This window comes from Rhea pennata, chromosome 2 (assembly GCF_028389875.1).
Source record: "Rhea pennata isolate bPtePen1 chromosome 2, bPtePen1.pri, whole genome shotgun sequence".
Taxonomy (NCBI): Eukaryota; Metazoa; Chordata; class Aves; order Rheiformes; family Rheidae; genus Rhea; species Rhea pennata.
Window position 1 is genome coordinate 45,746,800 of NC_084664.1, and position 21,140 is coordinate 45,767,939.

A 21,140-nucleotide genomic window follows, 5' to 3' on the forward strand; every position below is an offset into this window, starting at 1 on the left:
AGTCAGGACTTGGCCTCAGTTAATACCTCACTGAGAGGAATGATCCATTCCCTCTCCCTCAGGAACTGCTGTTCTAAGCTTACTGCCAACTGTGGGTTACACCTACACATCTAAGATTTCCTTCAAAAACACAGAGCAGTTAACCTCATTTCATGTCTACAGCTTCACTATTTGTAAAACCTCATCTAAACTCACAGTTCAGCACCACTAACAAGTCCTGTTCCTCTTCCCTTTCTCCTTCCTAGCCATGTGGGTCCACTCTATCCCTTGAATCCTCTTTAGCGCTCATCAGGCCTCATATGAACTAATTCTTGCTAAACCAGAAGAAAAATAAAAAAATTAGAAAAACACTATCTTTTTTCTCTCCCCACTTCCCTCTCCTCATTGTTACTATTATCAAGGTTAATGAGTTAAAACTACTAAAGGACCAATCCAGCAAGCAGAAGGGACAGCTCTTGTGAGCAGCAGGAAGAGCCAGTTGAGGGGAACGCCCTCCTCCTTCAGCAGCGGGAAGGGGATCTAGCTGCTCCTCTCCTGCCCTCATGAAACGGGCTTGTACAAGCTACTGCAAAAGCAAATGGAGTGCTTTCAGACACCACCCACCAGCTTGACCCAACCACAAAATACATTACTGCTTATTATGTCAGCAGACAGCAGCTAGAATATGCAAAACAATTTGTAACTACTAAAACGTTATAAAAGCCTAAAAAGAGAGGTAAGTCATATTCTTTTTTTTCCCCTCCTCAACTGTACAATAAAGTTTACGTTTTCTTGTCCTTATCTGCTTTTTCAACACTATTATTTGGAGGAAAGACAGAGATATTTAAGTCTGTGCAAGCTACTGATATGAGGCTCCAAAGAACATGACATTCTTACTGGAAGTTAAAGTGTTTCCAAAAGTTACATCTGATCTGATTTACATCTCACACATTTCCACGGAGGAGCACTGAGGAAATCAGCACCGACATCCTCTTATACTCACATGCAGAATTCTGTTCCAAAGCTGCTTCACTGAAACTCTGGCATTTATCAGTACCCACAATTTCTTTATGATCAGTAAATTAAATGAAAGAGGCTAAACACACAAGTATATTTCTCTACTCTCTAAATTGTATTTCTATCAAAAAATAAGTAATGCCTTGCACATTTACACTGTAGTCACTAGCAGCAGTGCAAGATAACCAAAACAGCAATTCTCCCCAAAAATCTCAGTCAATTGTTAAATCAACATAACTGGGCAAGGTGAAATGAGCTGCCCTTAAAAGGCACAATTAGCATTTCAAAATCTAGTTCATCTAAACAAACCTACCCTGATTCAGGATCAAGTCAGAACTACTGGTCTGTCATCTTAATTTCTTTCTTCCCATCTTAATTTCTTCCTTCTGGTCATTAGTAATACACAGCACTGCATTACAAGAGCTCATACAGAAATAAGAGCAGTAGTTAGCTAAGGGATAATGTGGCATGTTTCTTGCCATGTCAGTCTCTGGGTAGAAGACGAATTTTGCAAAGTAGCCCATCCAGTGAGAAGACACCTGTTTCTTCTGTCTACTACTAGCAATACCTGAAAAACACTGGGATAGTATTTTCAGCTGCAGGTCACAAGTATTAGTCATTGCACATAAGGGTTCTGCCTTGACAGCTTGTCCAAAACACAAACAGAAGCTCACTTGCCGCTTTCAACTATTTTCAACTGCTCCAGAGTCCTAGATAGTAAGGGTTTATGTAGTTTATTTGCAATAGTTTTCTCTCATGCTGAAAATGCAGCCTGCCCCACACTAACAACTTCACTAATATGAATTTTAGATAGCTAATAAAAGAAAACAGATAAGAAGAACAATTCTTATCACCCAGTACCAGCAGTCCTACTAAGTATAGTTTGTACTGTACTCAAGTACTACATTAATTTCCATTTTTAAATTATCAAAAAAGTGCACTTTGCATCAGCCTACATACTACATACATTTCTATAAAATCCCTTGTAATATCTTACTGAATTGGTCAGAAGAACCATATTCACTAGCCAGCTAGTAAGTACTTTTAAATAAAATTTGACATCATTCTTATTCCAAATGTAATCACTTTGCTTTACAAAAAGGCAGACTCACTAACATTTTTTTAAAACCACATAATTTCTACTATCACTCCTATAGTTATAATCGTCTTAGCTATCAAAGCAATTCAGAAATTTCCAATTTATCCTTCAAATACGAGTTCCTTTGCCATAACTGAAATTATGAATTAACCATGAGCTATGAACAATCATGAAGTTTTAAAAAAGAAATCTAAATTCTTTACCTTTTGCAGTAAACTTGTACTTGGATATTAAGGAAATTCCATAGAAAGAGCTTCTTTTTTACCTAGTTGAACTATCCCGAGAATGTAGCTAGCCCAGGAAGTTTTTTTAATGGTTTTTAATTTAATAAAAGTTCTGCTTTCCGCTGACCTTAATTTGACAGAAAAACTCAGATACTTCCTCTCTCCTCTAAGTTCCTAATAGGACGTACCCTGATTTTCAAAAGGGATGCCGGAGAATGCAGGATTTTCCCATGACTTGGTATTTGCTGACTGAACAGCCATAAGAGGTAGGGCATATGTGAGACTGTTCCTGTAACTTCTGAAAACAGTGGACCACAACCTCTCCTGTTATCAGACGCTCTCAGTACCTTGCGTGTTGGCAGCATGTGCTCCAGACAAAAGATGGAGAAGCGCAGAGTAGATGTATGAGATGGAACCCCAGTGACCCACCACTTACTGCTCATCATCAGTTTTCTTTTTTCTTTCTCCCCCTCCCTCCCCCACCCCGAGGAAGGGGAAGCAAGTGGTTTTTTTTTTTTTTTTGTTTTTTGTTTTTGTTTTTTTTAAACACAGAGTTTGAAAGGATTTTGGGAAGCAGAGGATGTTTTAAATAAGCACTTATGGTTCAACCACCTAGTGTTTACACCTTAGCTAATGCATGCATTCTGGGTAAGCATTTGGGTGAGTGAAACACCTACCTCTAAAAATCTCGTTTCAACTGTTGCAGATACTGAAAACTAACAAAACTGCACCAGGGGAGCACAGGAAGGGGGGAAAGGGTGAAAACAGAAGAAACTGAAGCTTCAGTTACCCTTGAACTAGACACATTTGATGCTGAGTTCCTATCGAATGCACAGAGACATTTTCTTTCTTTCTTTCACTACTACTTGTTACTCTTTTCCTGGCAACAGGAAAAGTGCTTTTGTTAAAGTCAGCACTAAATTAAAAAAAAATAGAAGGACATTTAAAAGTTATATTGCCAACAATGCAAATATGATAGTAAACCCTGTATCTGCTAGGCATGCTGACAATATCTTTTTTTTTGTTGTTTTTTAATCAATAGCATCAAGCAGTTGGGGGGGGACTACATCTGACATGTTATAAACTTAGAAATAAGATACAAATGCATTCAAACTACTCATTTTCAGAATTCTCTGCCTGTAGAAAACAAACATGGAAACAATCAACCTAATGAGACAACTGAAGTATTTTTTAGAGAAACAAATAATAGTCTGTTTCTAGTTCAACTTCTGATTTGAACAGATTCTCTCAGGTCTGTTTTGTGCTCCTTTTTGGTAAAACAACTATTAAATATATTATAGCAATACAATAGCTTTTTTATTTAATGGGCAGTAATTCCAAGCTGTGGGATTTCCATTAACTTTCTAGTATGCCGCCTACACCAGCTAGAACCCTAAGTCTTATTTTTACTGCATGAACTTTTAGGTTGCATTACAAATATAGCTTCATGAACCTCCGTAGACATAATAAGGAAACTCTACAGGGAGATCTGGCAGAAGGAAAGATAATCCATTGCAGCTTAGTCATTTCCCCAACTAGAGGTTATAAGCAATGTTCTTCCTTCAGTTACCAAAAGCCTGCAGCCTCAAAAATCAGGAGCAAGCAAAATTGTTCTACTGCACTCAGTTCTATTAAATAATGACTCACAATTTATTTTCTTTTCCTCTAAGTACAATTCAGAAAGCTTTCTTGCTTTCTCCCTTGATCCTAATTATGACAAAAATCAATGCTACAGTAAGTACTTCTCTGTTTAATCACTTTTTTATAGTTTTCTTTTAGTTTCTTCTCAAATGTTGTCAGCTGTTTGAGAACAGTCTTATGAGGCACTGCTCCTTAACTGTTAGCTTCTCTTACCTGGCATCTCCAACAGAAAAAATTAGATTTGGAGGCTTCAGAATGTACCATTATTCCCTCCAGCAAAATAACCCCCTCACTCTTTGTATTTGAAATATTCAAATTATAAGCAGAAACGCTCCAAAGAACAGCAAGAAAAAGATTCCTAAAGGAAGTGTTAGTCTCAGTTGAGAACTGAAACTACAAAACTACTGGAACTATTGCATTTAACAGCCATTTCTAAAATCATTATTTTGCACATTTCTTATTTCTCAAAATAAAACATTGTAAGGAAAAGTCAGTCCTTCAGTTTAGAGAACTCAAACTGAGGGAAAAAAAAAAATGTTTTCCTAACAGTGATTTGGTGTTTTAAGGTCTTTCCTGTTTTGCAGTGCTGCTCGATACCCTACGACCTTCCTTCATTGCACTCTCAGTGCTCATACGGCTCCTGCACTGCAGCATTTGGACAAGGCACCACCTCTGCTTTTCATTCCATTCTGAGCAGCAATGAGTGGACTGTATGATAAAAGGACCAAGAAAAATAATCCAAGTAGCTTGGAGAAGCAGAGTGCTCAACAACAGATCGAAATGCCAGCAAATATGCCTAAGGGATTCCTTAGGCTCCCTCTGGTAAACACTGTGCTTGCTGTTAAGAGACTGCAACAGCAAACTCGGCTACTGTGCAGCCCCTGAAACAACAACGGAGCAGGTAAACAATGCAGAAAAAAGATTTCAAGAAAAAATTTAGTAGGAGGGATTTCAAGAAACAGAATTTCTTTTCCCAAAAAGGGAAAGAAATAAGATTTTTTCCTTCAGTAGTGTAACAGCCCACAACTTAACTGAACCTCAGCTCAGCAGAAGTAAATGCAAACAGAAAGAGGGGGAGGACGAGACCTCAAAGGGGTAAAATACTCTATTTATAGAAGATATGCATCACAGCAGTACAAGTATCTAATAGGTCAAAATGCTATTAAATACAATAATAAAAAAAGAAAGCTTGAACAAGAGGGGAATCATTATAAATGAGTAAACTGCAAGAGCAAAGCTCTAGTAGTGTTTGCATGTCCAGAACTAAGTTGCGGTTTTGTAATTCATATATTTTCCACTAAAAAGTGTGAAATTCAGCACTCTAGTAATTAAATCCAGTTGAGGGTATTTAATGAAAGTCAAAATACAGTGTACGAGTAGAATAGGTATTTTCAGTCTCCCAGACATCTGCTCTTGATGTCCTGACACCATCTCAAATAAGCCATCTGTGAGAAACTGCACTGTATTTCTTCTCTACCAGCTGCCTTCTCTATTACCACTGACAGTTCCATTAAGCTTTCCAAATCCCTTGCTCAAGATACCTATTCCACTTCCCTTGCATTCAATCTGTTCAAATGTCACTTCTGAAAAATAAATTTTTAAGTTCAAGGGGAACAAAAACCAACCGAAAAAAGAAAGCTCCTTCACATCACGAGCCTTATCTCCAAGACCTCAGCTTATAGCTTGACCATCTTTGCTTTTTAGTAGGCGCAACATTTCCATATATGATCTCTTTGTTTTCAGAAGTCTTTCGCTCTTCAGTCCTTCTCCCAGAGCATTACTCCCCCTGTAATGACTGTCTCCTACACTATCAAGTGCAAGACCGAGGGAAGGGGAAAGAGGCGAGACAGATCCCTGGAACACAGGAAGGAGGACAGGTGGATTCATATAGTCTTTCTGCTCCTTAAAAAGAGTTTCGTATTTAACTATCAATCTGTTCGTTCAACTCAAGAAGGAGCAGTATTATCTGGCACCTGTTCAGTTATTCTCCTCAAGGCTTTAGCTTTAATTCTTCCACTTAAGAACCAGTATAAAGAAATAAGAACCTAAGCTGCTACCTGCTTAAAGCGATAGCCTGCTCCAGAGTCTGCTTAGAAGGTCCAGTCATTTCTTGCGGCTTGTCCCTTGACTCGCGGACTCCTGTCAGAACCACCGAACCCAAGGATCACCCACCTAAGACTCTTATTAACTTTTACTGTCACCTGACCCCTCTACAAAGAGTTGCGCACATGCAAGGGCATTTCCAACAGGCTTCCCTCATTGACAGGAACAAGATGTGCTAAGGGAAGCCCTGAGCTCTGCCTAGTTTTGGACAATTTGGCAGGCTTTAGTTCATAACCTAGTGAAAATACGGTATATGTCAAAGGGAAGAATGCTCTTTTTTGTTTAACCCACTGCATCAAATAAGGTAAGCTACATCACTCCTGAAAGCTGTCCCTTGCCTTTGGGCCTAGGGGCTGTGAATTATTCAGTTTACCTTAACATGCACATGTGAACCCCAATCTGCACAGCACAGAGCAGACCAAAGTACGGGGTGTGGACTGCCATTAGAAAGGGTCACAACAAAACATGAGGGAGCCTTCTGAAACAGTAACATCCTAGTACACTCTGTAAGTAGTACAGGGCAAATGAGGTTGTTAGGGCTGGAAATGCACAAGATTTACCGGAAAGCTGTAGAATGAAGCTGTTAAATTTGAGCCTCCAATTCCCCAACAAAGGCTGCGCAGCTGCAGGAGGCTGTTGCAGCCAACACGTTATCAGTCGCTTATTGGCTGCAACCAATTTGCACACCTGCATCTGCACCCAAGAGCTTTGCTTTAAGATAGTGGCTGTTATCTTATCTCCCTATGACTACTAAGTTCAAAAAAAAAGTGAAGGATAAAAGCAACAGTAAAGTGATTGTTTCCTCAAATAATTATATTTACACTAGGATTTTCACTATCAAAACATAACAACTGGGGAAAAATCTTTCAGTCCTATTAGCCAGTTATTTAACTGCAGAAGAGACTTGAAGAATCAAGTTTCTGCTCTCCCATTCTCTGGTTAGCTTTTCTCATCCAGGAGCAAAAAGATGCAGCTAGACAGAGCCAGCCTCAGAAAAGGGTCCTGGCTTCTCTTCTAGAAGAAAACTACCAACCTACATTCTAAAATAAGCCCCAAAAGCACATTTAGATGTTTATAAGTCCAAAAACACCACCCCACACACATACATTTCATCAGCAAACTCCATTTCCCTTGCATTTAGTTTCATTATTGCCTTCATAACAAATTTACTTGGCAGACTAAACTGCATTCCTTACCGGCTGTGGAACAATAGCAGATGTGTATTGTACAAAAACTGGCAAGCATTAAATAAAATATACACATAGGCTTAACTGGAAAGGACTTGCACTAGTTCTTACTGTAGGTTTTAAGGAGTTGGAAGACAGGTCAACAGAAACATAGTACTGCTCAGTTCTACTTTCTAAAGGAAACTACTTGCAAAGATGTCTTCTTTATTTAATTCCTTTCATATAATTGTCAATGTAAATTGTGATGACCTGTGAGGCAATGCTTCATTTCTTCCCTGCATAAATATCAGTCTGGCATCTTATGCAGGAACACGATTCATGTTTGGATAAAGTGTAACATCATAACAAAAACAGTTCATGATAACAAAGGAACAGATTAAAAGCTGTGGCAAACGGTTAAATTGATTGTTCCTCTTAAGTTTACTCGCAAATATAGTATGTCATCTCTTTGGTAGATAAGCAACGTGGGTAGAGGCTGACACACCTTATTTTTATTGCTGAGAGCTGGTCAGAGTCATATACCAAGACACTACTCTGAACATGAGACTGTCGATGGCAATTAAGTAGCAGATCTACAGATAAGAATCATACAAGCATGATTTAATTCCGATTACTCTGAAAAATAACTAGCAGTAAATGTTCTTAGTTTTGCAAGTTAGCATAAATGTGTTCTTTATGTACTTGGAGGAACCTATTTTTCCCCTATAAGTTTATATAAAATACATTTCTAAGATCTTTAAGATAGTTTACAAGTTTTTTTCTGAAAATCTACCAAGAACTCCAATGTTACCATCATATCAGCTATCAAAGAACATGTATATCTTCCAAAGAATTCTTAGCCATATCAAGGAATTACAGAAAAGCCTGAGGATGTCCAAAAAAAGCTTAAACCAAAGACAATAAGGAGACGCTAGTGATGAGGAGGGAAAAAAGAAAAAGTACAGCATGACTGCGTCGTCAATTTAAAATAAATCTTTTGAAGAGAGGTCTTCTGCTCTTCTGTCACAGCAAATAACTGTGTTAGGTAAAGATTGTTATAATAATCAGAAAAGTATTTCTCAGTATACTTTATATTAAGGACTGTCAAGTATAGAGCAGTTCATTTTATCATCATATGTTTAAAAGAATAGCAGAAAATGTTTGGGGATAAGTATATCCAAAACTAATCCCAGTGTATTTATTTTTAGAGTAACTAGATTTCAAGCTGACATCTTTTCAATATTCAGAAGTTACTCTGTCCAAGCCAAACTTTTAAAAACAGGAACTTAAGATACTGACTGTACTGTATTATGAAGTTCAAAGAATAACCACATCCCATCAATGCATAATATAGCATAAATTTTCAATTAGCTGCCCTGAGTCAGCAAAGTTTTATAGAGGTTCTACCACAGTTCACTGATTTCTTTGCCAGACCTTCATACTTCACCCTTGTTCTGTAATGTTCCATCCTCAGCAAGAATCATTGCCGAGATCCAGCAACTCTTCAGTGTTATTTTCTAACCCGTAGCTAACAATGTCAAAGCCTAAAAGACCTCAAGATGCAATAATCCTCCTGTAAATGAGAAGACTAATATTTCCTTGTGAAAACCACAGTACCTTGTAATAAATTGAAGCCATTTTTAATCTCAGTTTTTCCATTAAAAAAGAAAAAAAGCTGTGTATTACTACACCTGGCAACGATCAGTTTAATGGGGAAAAATATGCTTGCTTAAGAGATCAAATCTTTATCTAACATGAGCAGCTAAGTATCACACTTGAAGTTTGCCCAAATTTTGTAAAGTTCTTAAGGTACTCTCAGGTAGAAACATCATCAGATTTTCTTTTTTCTCCAGTATATGGAAACACTGGCTCCATAAAATAAAATGGCAAAAATTTTTAAAAAGTTGAGGATTAAGAACAGTTGTGCTACAACTTAATTTTACATCAGTATTTTATTTGCATTGAGTAATGCACTGAAATGCTGACAGGGAGATAACAGGTAACTGACAGGGTTTGTTTGGTTTTTTTTTTTAAATCTATCATGGTATGCTGAAAGTATTCACAACACTTCATCTGAACTGTGCTTGACTTCAATCAAAGTCATCAGAGTAATAATGCCAACATTAGACCTGTGCATACAAGCATCTGGCTCCTGATAACTTTCTCATGTTCATCTAGCTATTTTTGGCTCGTGGACATACATATGTCACTCACATATTTTGTGCCAGAGAAACAGTCCGAAAGACAATTAAAAAGCAAACCCTGTAACACATAATAACAAGAGCTGATCACCCTCTGTCAAAGCAACAAACACAAAAATTTCACAGGTAATTTCCAGATGGAGAAAAACATACACATGATGCCAGGAGATGGTATTCCTCATATCAATTCCTCATTTGTCTCTTATGCCACACTGCACTTCTTACACAGCTGACTAAGGGTCTGTCCTCAGTAGCTGTCCCAGATGCAAATTATTATGACACCTTCTAAGTGAAGACATGAACCATTAGATACTTTCTGACTGACAAAAGCTTTCTGAACATACCTGGCTTTTGGACAGCAATTTTTGTGAAAGTTTATGGAATTTTAAAAAATGGTTTTAAACTCATGTTGCTATTACTGTACTATTTATAGTAGCTGGGTTTTTTTCTTTCAAGATGCAAATAATTTATCACCTAAAATTGAACTTCATGAGATGGTGTTGGGAGAAATGCCAAAGTTTATTTACATTATTATTTCACTGACAGAACCTGTTCAACAAGTAACATTCACTCCATGATCATATACAAGGTGAAGGGAACTCAGCTACACTACATCAACACTATTTTTGGGGAGCTGCATGTATTTTTTTAAACACAGATTTATATAAAACCAAAAAATATAAAAGATAACTTAAGAAAGTCTTGTTTGGGGGAATTTTTAGTGTTCATTGTCTCCCTTCTCTTCCATTCGTTTTTCCTAGCTTTTGAGCTTCTTTTTGTCTGTAGTCTAAAAATCCCGTTTGAAAGAATTAACATATGCAAGACTATGCAGCATTGCCTTTACAGATCATATAGAAAAACAGACGACACACAAGCTACACTACAGAAGCTTGCTTTCGAGTTACTAGCTTGCTGGCTAATTTCCATCTCTTCTCCACTCCAACTAATTCAAACAAGGCTTTGCAGAAATCAGACCTTTCTTACACCCTGTATCATCTTAAGATAGTTGGAACTTTTCAGCTTTTTATGCCAATTTAACAGAGATTGCTTTGCTTTTATTCTTGACACTGCTAATTCATCATCTGAAATGAAACATTTCTATGTGTGGTCTGATATCCAGTTGATATCCAGCTATATTCATAACAGAGTACCTTTTCAACACTGTTTCTAAGAAACATATGCATGGCATTCACAGAGCCCACAGGCTTGTTTCATCTGTTTCATCAATATGTTGCGAGATCTTCAGTGTATTAGCTACTTCTTGAGACAGTGTGACTTGATTTGCAAGTAATAATTATTTCTAAAGACCTTCACGCATTAAGCTGTCTGATATATATGTATTTCAAAAATCAAACAAAAAAAATTGGTCTATATATGCACAAAAATCTAGATTCTCATTCTTGTCAAAAACAAAAAACCCTTACAACCTTTACCAGAAAGACAGTTTCATCATCACATATGCTTTAATTCCCACACAAATACTATGTTTAAAAGGGCAAAGGTAAGCCTGGCATGTTAATATATATCCAGGTGGACGCTGTCAGTAGCTTCCTCTGGCTGCTATTTGCAGTCTTCTACTAGCCTGAGATTAGCTCTGTTACAGAAGATGGAGGAAGAAAGAAAACAGAAAACAAAACAAAACAAAAAAATCCTCTCTGCACGACACATTCTTCAATTTACATTGTGGTTACATTCTATTTTTGTGTGCTATTCCTAATCACATAGTAAAACAGAAAATAGGCAAGGTATACCAAACTACCTCTCTTGGGTTTCCTAGACATCATTCTGGAATCATGCTATATTTTCCTCCAGCATTTTGTTTTTTAGACATCAAAACACAGAAGTGCAAAGTCTCTCCTTCTAGTGTCTTCACTATTTACTTTTTTCTCTTCACTCCGTTTCTTTTTCTGTGGCTCCCTTTTCTTCTGTTAGTCCTCCCCAAGAAGGTCTTACTCCTTTTCTTGAACCTATTCCACATTCCACATCTCTTTCCTCCCCTGTTCTAATGCCAAATCATCCTTTTCTTGCACAATAAAGTAACATAAAGCTTGGCACAAACCCAACAGTTATAAAACCAAAAAGCCTACTAATCAGATAGGATAAAATGTAGGCTATGGGGGAAAAAAAAAAAAAAAAAAAAAAAAAAAAAGGCCACCTTATGGTGTGGAAGGCAAACCTTCCAGGATTTAAGGGAAAAAAAAAAAAGGAGAGAGAGAGAGAGGAAAAAAAAAATCTTTTTTCATCTTTAGGCAGCAGCCCTTATAAAAAGCTCCTTGTGATAAAGGAACTGGAAGAAAAAATCTTCAGGAGAGATTTTTGTGCCAGTTGAAAATGCCTTAATGCTCGCAGTAATGAATAAGACATTTTTTGCCTCTTTAATCTTTCCTACACTTCGGTATCTCTTCCAGAATCAGGTTCATTATCTGCCTCCTCTGATTAGCATAAAAGCAGTATAGTGAAACTGATACTCTTTTTCAATTTCCTGCCAGGTCCAAATAATGGCAACAGACAAGAAATATGCCCATTTCCCCCCTTCCCCATTTTGTTAAAAGCTGAAGATTACTCACAGCAGAATATCTAGTCTTGCTGGCCCTAGCTTAACCCATTCATCATTTACTAGGAAGCTTTTCTTCTACTTCCGAACTAAGCAGCACAACCACACACCCTGCTCCATCCGAGGGGGGCCAAGCACTCCATCGACACCCAACAGTAGCACGTAGACCTTCTCCTTATGTCTGCATCCCATCACAGAAGAGCATCATCCCACTTCAACTAAAGACGTAGTAACCAATACGGCTGTAAGGAGCACTGCAATTCATGATTCTATACACAAAATAAACTTTGAAATTTTAGCACTGTAGAGCCCCAACCTGTATTCAGGCACTACAAAGTTATCTATAACTTTTAAACATACTGTTGAATAGCCTAGACAAGTTGTCCTGGCACAACCCTTAATTGTGCTACAAGTCTGTTCTCAAGAAATTCAATTTCATAATATTGACTTCTTTTTACAGAAGACATTGGAGACCTTACGAAAGGTGACGTATACAAGATTCAGCTCTTAATATTGTAACAGCTAGTTTCTAAAAGGCTGTGCAGTTGAAGCAAAGCCACTTCCCAGGTCACTAACAAATAGATACTTCATGTATGTTTTGACTAAGCTTGCTACTACCAATTCAACAGAAAAATCATAATTTAGGTATTTTAAATTACATTAATCCAACTGATAAACTATAGGGCCTTTTCAGTCAAGCATCCAAAGGCACCTGCAAACACAGTCTAATGGGTGCACTGGATGCACAACAGCTAACCCGGTCAGCCTGTTAAAGGCCCTGAACAAGCATCCAGCATATAGCAATTAAAACACACTGATATACAGCATTATTGCGAACAACTGTATTCTAAAATGTAGACTATGTTTTGTGAGAAAGACACTGCCAACGCAATTGTTATTCCAGATATGCTTGGCAAAATCTGATTCAAGAAACTGAAGATCAGCCATTACAGCTCCTTCATGCACCCAGCTCCCTTCCACCAAGGACAATGGGAAAGTTCTCAAACTGAAGAGACTACACTGTGTCAACATTTAAAAAATACACATAAATCAGAAAATCTAGTTAACTATAGGCCTCCTGGCCCATGTAATGATCAATAAAATACTGCTACAGCTGCTATAGGACATCTTTAACAAAAACATTTAAAGTAAAGTTAATGCCAAACAGTATGAGATCACAAAAAACACATTTCCTCCAGAAAACTTGGTATGATTTGGATGATATCAGAAACTTCCTAACAGCATTGAAGCAATGTTCTAATGCAGTACTGAGTTTAAATATAGTACAAAAATCAGTACAAGACACCTTAAATGGGTTGGAAAACAGTTAGCTGACGTGGACAGTCTCAAAATATAACTAAACAGGAATCTCTGAGGGAATGTATTTCTAATAGGGCTCCTGGCAATCAGTTCTTGGCTCTGGAGTGCTTAGCAATGACCTAGAAGAAAAAAAAATATCATCCAGAAGATGATTGCTGATGACATGAAAATAACCTATCCTCAGCAAAACACATGCATTCCAATACTATCAAAATAAGAATCATATCTAGTGACAAAAAAAAAAAAAAAAAAAAAAAAGAAAGAAAAATAGCCATAATTACAAGATAGAGGTTGAAAAGCAGTGACTCCAAAAATTCAGGGTAAAGATAATCTACTGATTACTAGCTCCAAGTGACTCTTCCAACTAATAACCAGTTTTCCCAAACATATCTTTAAAAGACTGTCTTCTATAAACAAATTATTGTCTACTATTCTTCCCCCTCAAAATGAGAATGTGCACGCACCATAAGCAAGCCTAAGAATTATCACAGGAAACACCAGAAAACATGCCAGCTCCGGCAAGAGCCACTGCAGGCAGACAACTCCCACGGCATTCCCTTTTATCACCTTCACATCTGAAAAAGGAAGCTAAGGGCTAAGTCTGCCATTTGAGTTAGGGCACGGTGCATTCCTACCAAAGTGAGTACGTGACTGGAAAAAGGAGCATCCTGGACAGCAGGAAAGAAAGCGTAACAAGCACTAGGGTACTGCACTACTGAGAGCTTGAGTAAGGCAAGCAGGAAATAACAAGAGACTGTGGGTATGAATACATTTGTCTGGAGAACCCAGGCAAGACTAGGCAACATGAGGTCTGTGTGTTAGTGTGTGTTGAGTGTAATCAGACCAATGGTTAGATTTATACAGCAAAATTAACAACCCAGGTTTAGAAAAACAATGATACCAACAAACCTAAAAAGCTAACCAAGTTTTTGAAATTTTTAAGCAGGGAATATTGAATAAGGGGAAATAGGATGCCTTACTCCTCTGCTCAATCCAGTGCAATCACTACCACAACATTGTATACAAACTATGGTGTCCACACTCAAAGAAAAACATTGAAATACTTAATAATAACCAGAACTATCCCCAAAATGATTAAAATTGCTGGGAGGCCTGAGTTGCAGCAAGAAAACTCCATCGATCTAGATATTTCAAGGTGGACAAAAGACAAACGAGGCAGTCCAAAAAGACTGCAAAAGGAATAGAAATTTGGTAAGAAGTATTTTCAGTCTCACAGATAATAAGCGTAACAAGGATCAGTGCAGGGGTGGTGGTGGGGAGAGTGACACAGTAAGAAAGAACAGACAAATTTTTAAATAGTGAGCAACGAAACCCAGACAAATTGTTCAAATATCTATGGTGAGGGGTTCTCTGTCACTGAAGGAAAAATTCTCAGACAGACATTCAAAGATAAACACAAAATTAGGTGCAAAAGAAACCAAGTCAAATCCTATGGCCTGTGCTACATAACTGCATAGTCAAGCATCTATATTCCCCAACTTTAATTTACCTACTAATCAAATACTGTTGTGCAAAGAAGTGCAGAAGCACTTAGACAACATTTACTGGAAACATTTTTACATGCAATAGGTAAATACAAAGCAAGCTTTCCCACCTTGGTTTGGGTTCTAAGAAATATTCAAACATCTCATTAAGACATCAACAAGCCTCCAAAATTTAAGGCGTGGTGCCAGGATACTTGGGTGGGTGGGGGAAGCTGTGGAAGCATATTAAAAATCAAAAGCAGCAAATTCAGTATTTTTAGTCAAACCAAATTCAATAATAAGAATTTTGCAAATATCATTTCACATTAAGAGCCAATAATTGTGGTGAATTTCAGCATCTTTTTCACTTATGAAACTAATTCAACCCTTTAAATCCATCATAAAGAACCAAATAAGAACTTTAGTGTTACTTAACCAAAGACACGCTAAACTCCAAATGCACTCTTATTAAACAATTGTTTTTAGCATAAAATGACTGGGGAAATCTTGTGAATACAATTTTATGTACTCATAAGAGGAATCCAGGCACATTATTTAGTTTAACAACTTACTGTCACTTCTCCTTCTACATGAACATAACCTGTATCCATTAAAAAAAAAAAAAAATCTAAGCCAGTAAGCACACAAGTGCTCCCTCTAGCCACATTTATCACTCCATTGCTAAGTACAAAAATCACCATTCAAAAGCTAGCAGTAAGATGAAGTAGTAATAACAAAACCCAGATAAGGGTATGCAAGTGCTTCAGAGTTAGTGCCAACTGCCACTTCTTTTCACAGTCTGAAAGCTAAGTCTGACATCTGGATGGAAGGAAGACCATGTTCCATCTTGCCCGTCACTTCATTCTCCCTAGCACAGGACTGCTGCTCAGCTCTGAAATGCATTTGCAAATCCCAGATGTACTGCCTGAGTAACAACGCTCAAGTCTCCTTCGTTTTAAGTAGATCTTTCCTACACTGCCACAATCAAGCATCTTACAAGCATTCAGTGAAGTTATCCTCCACACCGCCCTAAGCAGCACTGATCCCATGTGACATGGGCAGCCAAGGAACAAAGACCTCAGGTTACCTCCCTGGGAACAAAAGAAGTGTCCACAGCAGCCCTCCAAACTGCACCCACATCTCCACAGACCAAACCAATTCCTTACCTAACCACAAGACCATCCTTTCCAATTTCAGCCTATGACTCAACATTGTCTTCTTTTAAATGATTCTTGTAAACACTACCAAAGAGCAGAGTATGAGACAGATTTCTCTGCCTGTCTCTTACCTAGTCGAAATTGCTTCTCTAATTTTACTCTACTTTTTGAACAGCATTCTCTATTCTCCTAACTGAGATGATGTAGAAGCAAGAACAAAATTATGAAGCAAATCACTAACTAAAAAGGCATAGTGTACCTTAACCAAAAGTTTTCACGTTCCTAAAAATGAATTAGTAGAATGCAATTGAAGAGGTGAAGTTTTTTCTCAAAAAACTAAGTTTCAGTGATACATATTTAGGGAAAAGGTTTCAATAGCAAAAAATGAAAGAAGTAGAGGAGGGAATAAGAAAGCTTACATTTGAACATGATTCTTTTTGCTGCATAGATTGTGAGCGCAGACTGTGAGGAAAAAGAAACATTAGTGCCTTAATTTAACTATAATTTATTAATAACTGACTTTTAACACTCTAACATTCCAAATCTATTTGGAATTTATCACATATATCCTGACAATTTCAGTAACGTAAGAGTGTTCATCATACATACTGTTCATTTGGTCAACAGGAATAAAACACATTGCTTTCAGTAGTTTTCCTCCTCTCCATATTACCTATTAGTGTAAACAGAACCTACATGTTAAGGGACCACGTTATATCTAGTAAAATCTATTCTTCAAGGAAAACCCATAACAGAGTATTAACTCATTATAAACACTTTAGGTTTCAATGCATATTGTTAATTTCTCCAATTATAATACACAAATTATAATAAACGTTTTGAATTTTAAGGAGCAAATTTCCAACAATAGAAGAGGGAAGGTTGTGTCTCCAGCTCCTTAGAAATAGAGCCTTCCTCTTCCTGAGCTCTGTAGGTAAGAGACACTACGACACAATACAAAGCCCTCCATACACAGGGCTAGAAACATTATTTAAAGACAAAACAGGAAGCAACAGAGAAATCAGTGGTAAATCTGATTCCACGGAGAACACAGACAGACACGCAGACAGACAAACAGACTGCATCATGTCCAGGCAGGCTTTGAAGATCTCCAGAGAAGGAGACTCCACAACCTCTCCGGGCAACATGTTCCAGTGCTCCGTCACTCGCACAGCAGAGCAGCTCTTCCTCATAAGGTGGAACTTGCTGCGTTTCTGTTTGTGCCTGTTTAAACGTATGCATGTCCTCTTTCCCAGATACTCTCTATTGTTAGAATGTCGACGGTATGGTTTATTTTATATAAAACAGTTCATTTGTCTTGCACAGACTTCCCTTGCAGCAGCTATACACGCGTATAGTTCCGTACCTACACAACAATCATCATCTGCTTCTCTGGTATCTTCTGAATTTCTATACTGGAAAAAAGGTACAATTTCCTTTGTCCTAAAAGGTCACAATCTCTTTCTCACATATATGTGTGTGTGTGTGTATTGTGTGTGTGTATATATATATATATATACACACACACACACTTTTTAATACGTGTCTATATATAATATTAAAAATCACTGTTTTGCACTACAGCACCTACAAAAATCTACTTTTTTTCACTCACAGCAATTTTAAATCAGATCAGTCATTCTCTCACCTTCTGCAAGCTCCTCTTCTCTAGAAACCCAGGTTTGCTCCCTCACAACCCATCCAACACACTCCTGTGAGAACCCAATGCCACTAAGTCCAGCCACATTCATTTTGACTTTTCTTCTCTCCATCAATCACCAAATTCTTCCCTTATAGATTTTCCTCTCTTGCCTTTAATCTCTCATGCTAGATTGTTCATCTCATATTGTCCTTGGACCTTTTCACCTGCTATTTACGGCACAAGCCTTTTTATTTCCTCAAACCTAGCTTTCTCCCGCTTAAGAGCACAAGGCTTATAAATAGTGTAAAAAAGGACAGCTTTGGGTACTTGGTGTGCCTAGTCAAAAATCCCGATATCATCATACCTGTGATGGTGTATCAAGAGCAGCCGTAACACTATTCTGTAAGCCATGGGCAAAGAAAAGAAAAAGATGGTCATCTTTTGTTAATGTCTTTAGACAACAACCCTCCTGTAACTGCAGGGTCAGAGCGGCAGAACCTCTGGGAGCCAAAGAACAGCCCCAGAAGTAGCAGAGGGAGCAGAGTGTGCTGGTTCTTCAAGCAGCATCCTAGCTGCTGTTACAGGCAGTGGAAATAAAGGTCTTTCTGCAGCAGCAAAGGCAGCAACAGTTAAATCTCAATCAAAATAAGCCAAATAAGCAAAGAAACCACACCACAGTGTTGTAGAGCCCAGTAAGAAGAGCATGAGTGCAAAAATATCTGAACTACCCCAAACAAAGTACACTTTTTACTGACCTACAAGGAATGCACCTAATCCCAAAGAGAAGTCTGATTGTGCCCAAGCACAAGAAACATACATAAAGACGACTCATGTAAACAAAATACATTTCTCAATTAAGGAAGGAAACAAGGACAGGCTAAAGCAATGCCTTAGAAAACAGCCAGGCTACAGGATAATCTACAGAGTGCTCAGAAGAGCTGCAGCAACATGCATTGGCTAGGACTCCATCTGTTGTTGCTGTTCTTGCTGTTACAATTCCAAATTTAAGCCCCAGCCCAGATGCAGGTAATTCCGAGGTTTATATATGCTTTCAGGACAAAAACTTAAAAACTAAGCATTAAAAGCATTTTCAGGAGGTGAGGAAGAAGGAGAAAGCAGTCCACATGCAAATTTTGGGCTACCTTGGGCAAATGGGTTTTTTTGACACTTTGCAACATTCTACTGAACTATTCAAGAACTTGATAGTAATGTCACAAGCAATAGGTATTTCATTAATATCAAGTTAGCTCATACAAAATAGGCTCTGCATGACACGACAATCCTATAGAGACATGTTTGTCTATTAAATCCACATAACTTCAATTTAAAATGCAGGCTACTACTCTCCCATATATGTACAATAAGTAAATCCCAACCAAAACATTTTGTAAGAGTACTTCAATTCCAGAAAATGAATTATTTGTAATTTCATGATAATAAGAGTAAAGACAGTCAGATGTCCTGATGTCTCAGGCCAGACACAAGCATCATTGCGTCAAAATATCTGTACTTTCAGTTAAATCCTGTTCCCTGCATTTATACCTGTGTAAAGCCAGAGGAAGTTACTGACTTCAGTGGAAACATTCCGCATGCCTGGCCCCCTTGAGACCTTCATCATGCAACTGCCTCAAGACTAAAAAAGGCCCTTCTTTCTGCTTGCTTTAAGGTAAAGAAAAATCTCACTCATTTCCACATTAGATTGTTCCTAAACCTACTAGAACAGAACAAACACATTACTTCTAAGTAACAGATAACAAACCCTCAGAAATTCCTAGAAGAAAAAGCAATGCTGGTCTTAAGATTGACAGAACTTGAAGCCTTCAATTGCTTCAGTTAATACTTAAAAATACATTATTAATCTTTCAGTAATCATCAAGCTCTTGCTTGTCTTATATGAAATAAGAGTATCTTGCACATGCCTGTTAAAGGATAACAGATAAAAGAGCAACACTAATGTATGGTAATTCAAATGACAAAACAAATTTCTTTAGGATTGCAGAGGCTACTCTGCATACCAAGTGTTGGATAACCTAGGAAAAAAAAAAAAACTTTAAACTTCAATGCCACATGGCAGCAGCTAACATTAAATGCATTTAAATGATTTAGGCTAATGGATAAGGAGTAGATATCTTTAAAAAAAAATCCAAATCCATAATCACTGAACTCTGACAGTTCCCACTTTATCTTTCCATTTTACAATTTATTTATATTCATGCCATCTGGCTGTATTGATTACGAGGTTAAACAATTTTGTGCTTTTTTCAGTTGAAGTAAATTCAAAAGAATTTGTACAACCATTCAGTACATCCAGATAACTGTGCAGGTGCCAACTACAAAATCACTTATCAGTTCTTATAGACTGTTTCCTTTCAATCAGAACTCAGACTCAATGACAAACATTCACACGGTCAAACAGATAACTACCCTCTAACCTGTGAATTGCTACTCATTTATTGGACATTATAATAAGATCAAATATTGTGAGTCTCAAGTTTCAATTTTTTTGTTTACAACTTGAAGTCTCTCCATCTTAAAAAAAAAACAGATATATAGATTGACAGAAGGACAGAACAAACAAAAAAAAGTTACTTAAGTATAGAAGCTCTACCATCATCATAAGCCACTTGCTCAAACAGCCAGATTTACACAAAATTGGCAACTGACAAAGTATGATAGAGCAACATTAAAAGGAAGTTAACGTCAGTTACTTTCAACAGTCTAAGTGCTACGGTAGAATTACTTAAATCACATTTATAGTTTTTTCATTCTGTTTTCAGACTAAAAAAAATTCTTGTATGTACATGGATTATGTATGTACATGTTATTTTAAGCTGTCACCATTATCAGAGATTTAATCAGTGCTAAACACCGCCCAGACACAATGGAGAGGCAGTTCTAGACCCAAAGATTTATAAGCAAAGGCCATTATTTTGTAACCTCCTCAGTTTACATTAAAGTGACCCTTAAATCATCCCATGATTAAAAAAAAAAAAGTGATTGTTTCTACAAAAATAGACAGAGGTCCCACCAAAAATGGGGGGAAGTGTGCTTTTAATTTTCAGTCACGCTATCAAAACAGCAGGAGAACTGCATCAATCAACAGAGGGGAGAGTTTTCACCTAGCTCACAACTACAGTTACCAAACGGCCAAGGGCCTTCCCCACGCTTAGGCTGAAGCAGGCTAGTTTTATGAGCACGAGCGCCTACCCACACCGCAGCAGGAGTTTTTATTATCACTCGCAGCAAGCGTACCTGCGCGCGCCTCGCAGCGCGCGGAGGCAGCCCGATCCCCGGAACTTCGGAGGGGGCATCGCTGCAGCACGCCTGCCACCGATTCCGCCCCACGCGAGTCGGCATCATAAGCACTTGTGCCGTTTAATTCTGTCTCTTATAGATACTTTGAAAATCACTGTCAGAACGTGACGGACCCAGCTACTCCTATGTTACTACTGCTTAGGATCACTTAATACAGGCAACAGTGGTGTGGGGATTTGGGGTTTGGGTTTTTTTAACGCTTCGTGCAGAAGTTTGTAACTAGTCCTGCGAATGTCTC

The 21,140-nt window shown here is 37.8% G+C and overlaps 1 protein-coding gene across 2 annotated transcripts in view; it reads right to left on the reverse strand.

Annotated features, from left to right (window-relative positions):
* OSBPL10 (oxysterol binding protein like 10) overlaps positions 1–21,140 on the reverse strand; it is a 148,687-nt gene that overhangs the window by 102,957 nt on the left and 24,590 nt on the right. The gene's annotated exons all lie outside the window — the stretch shown is intronic.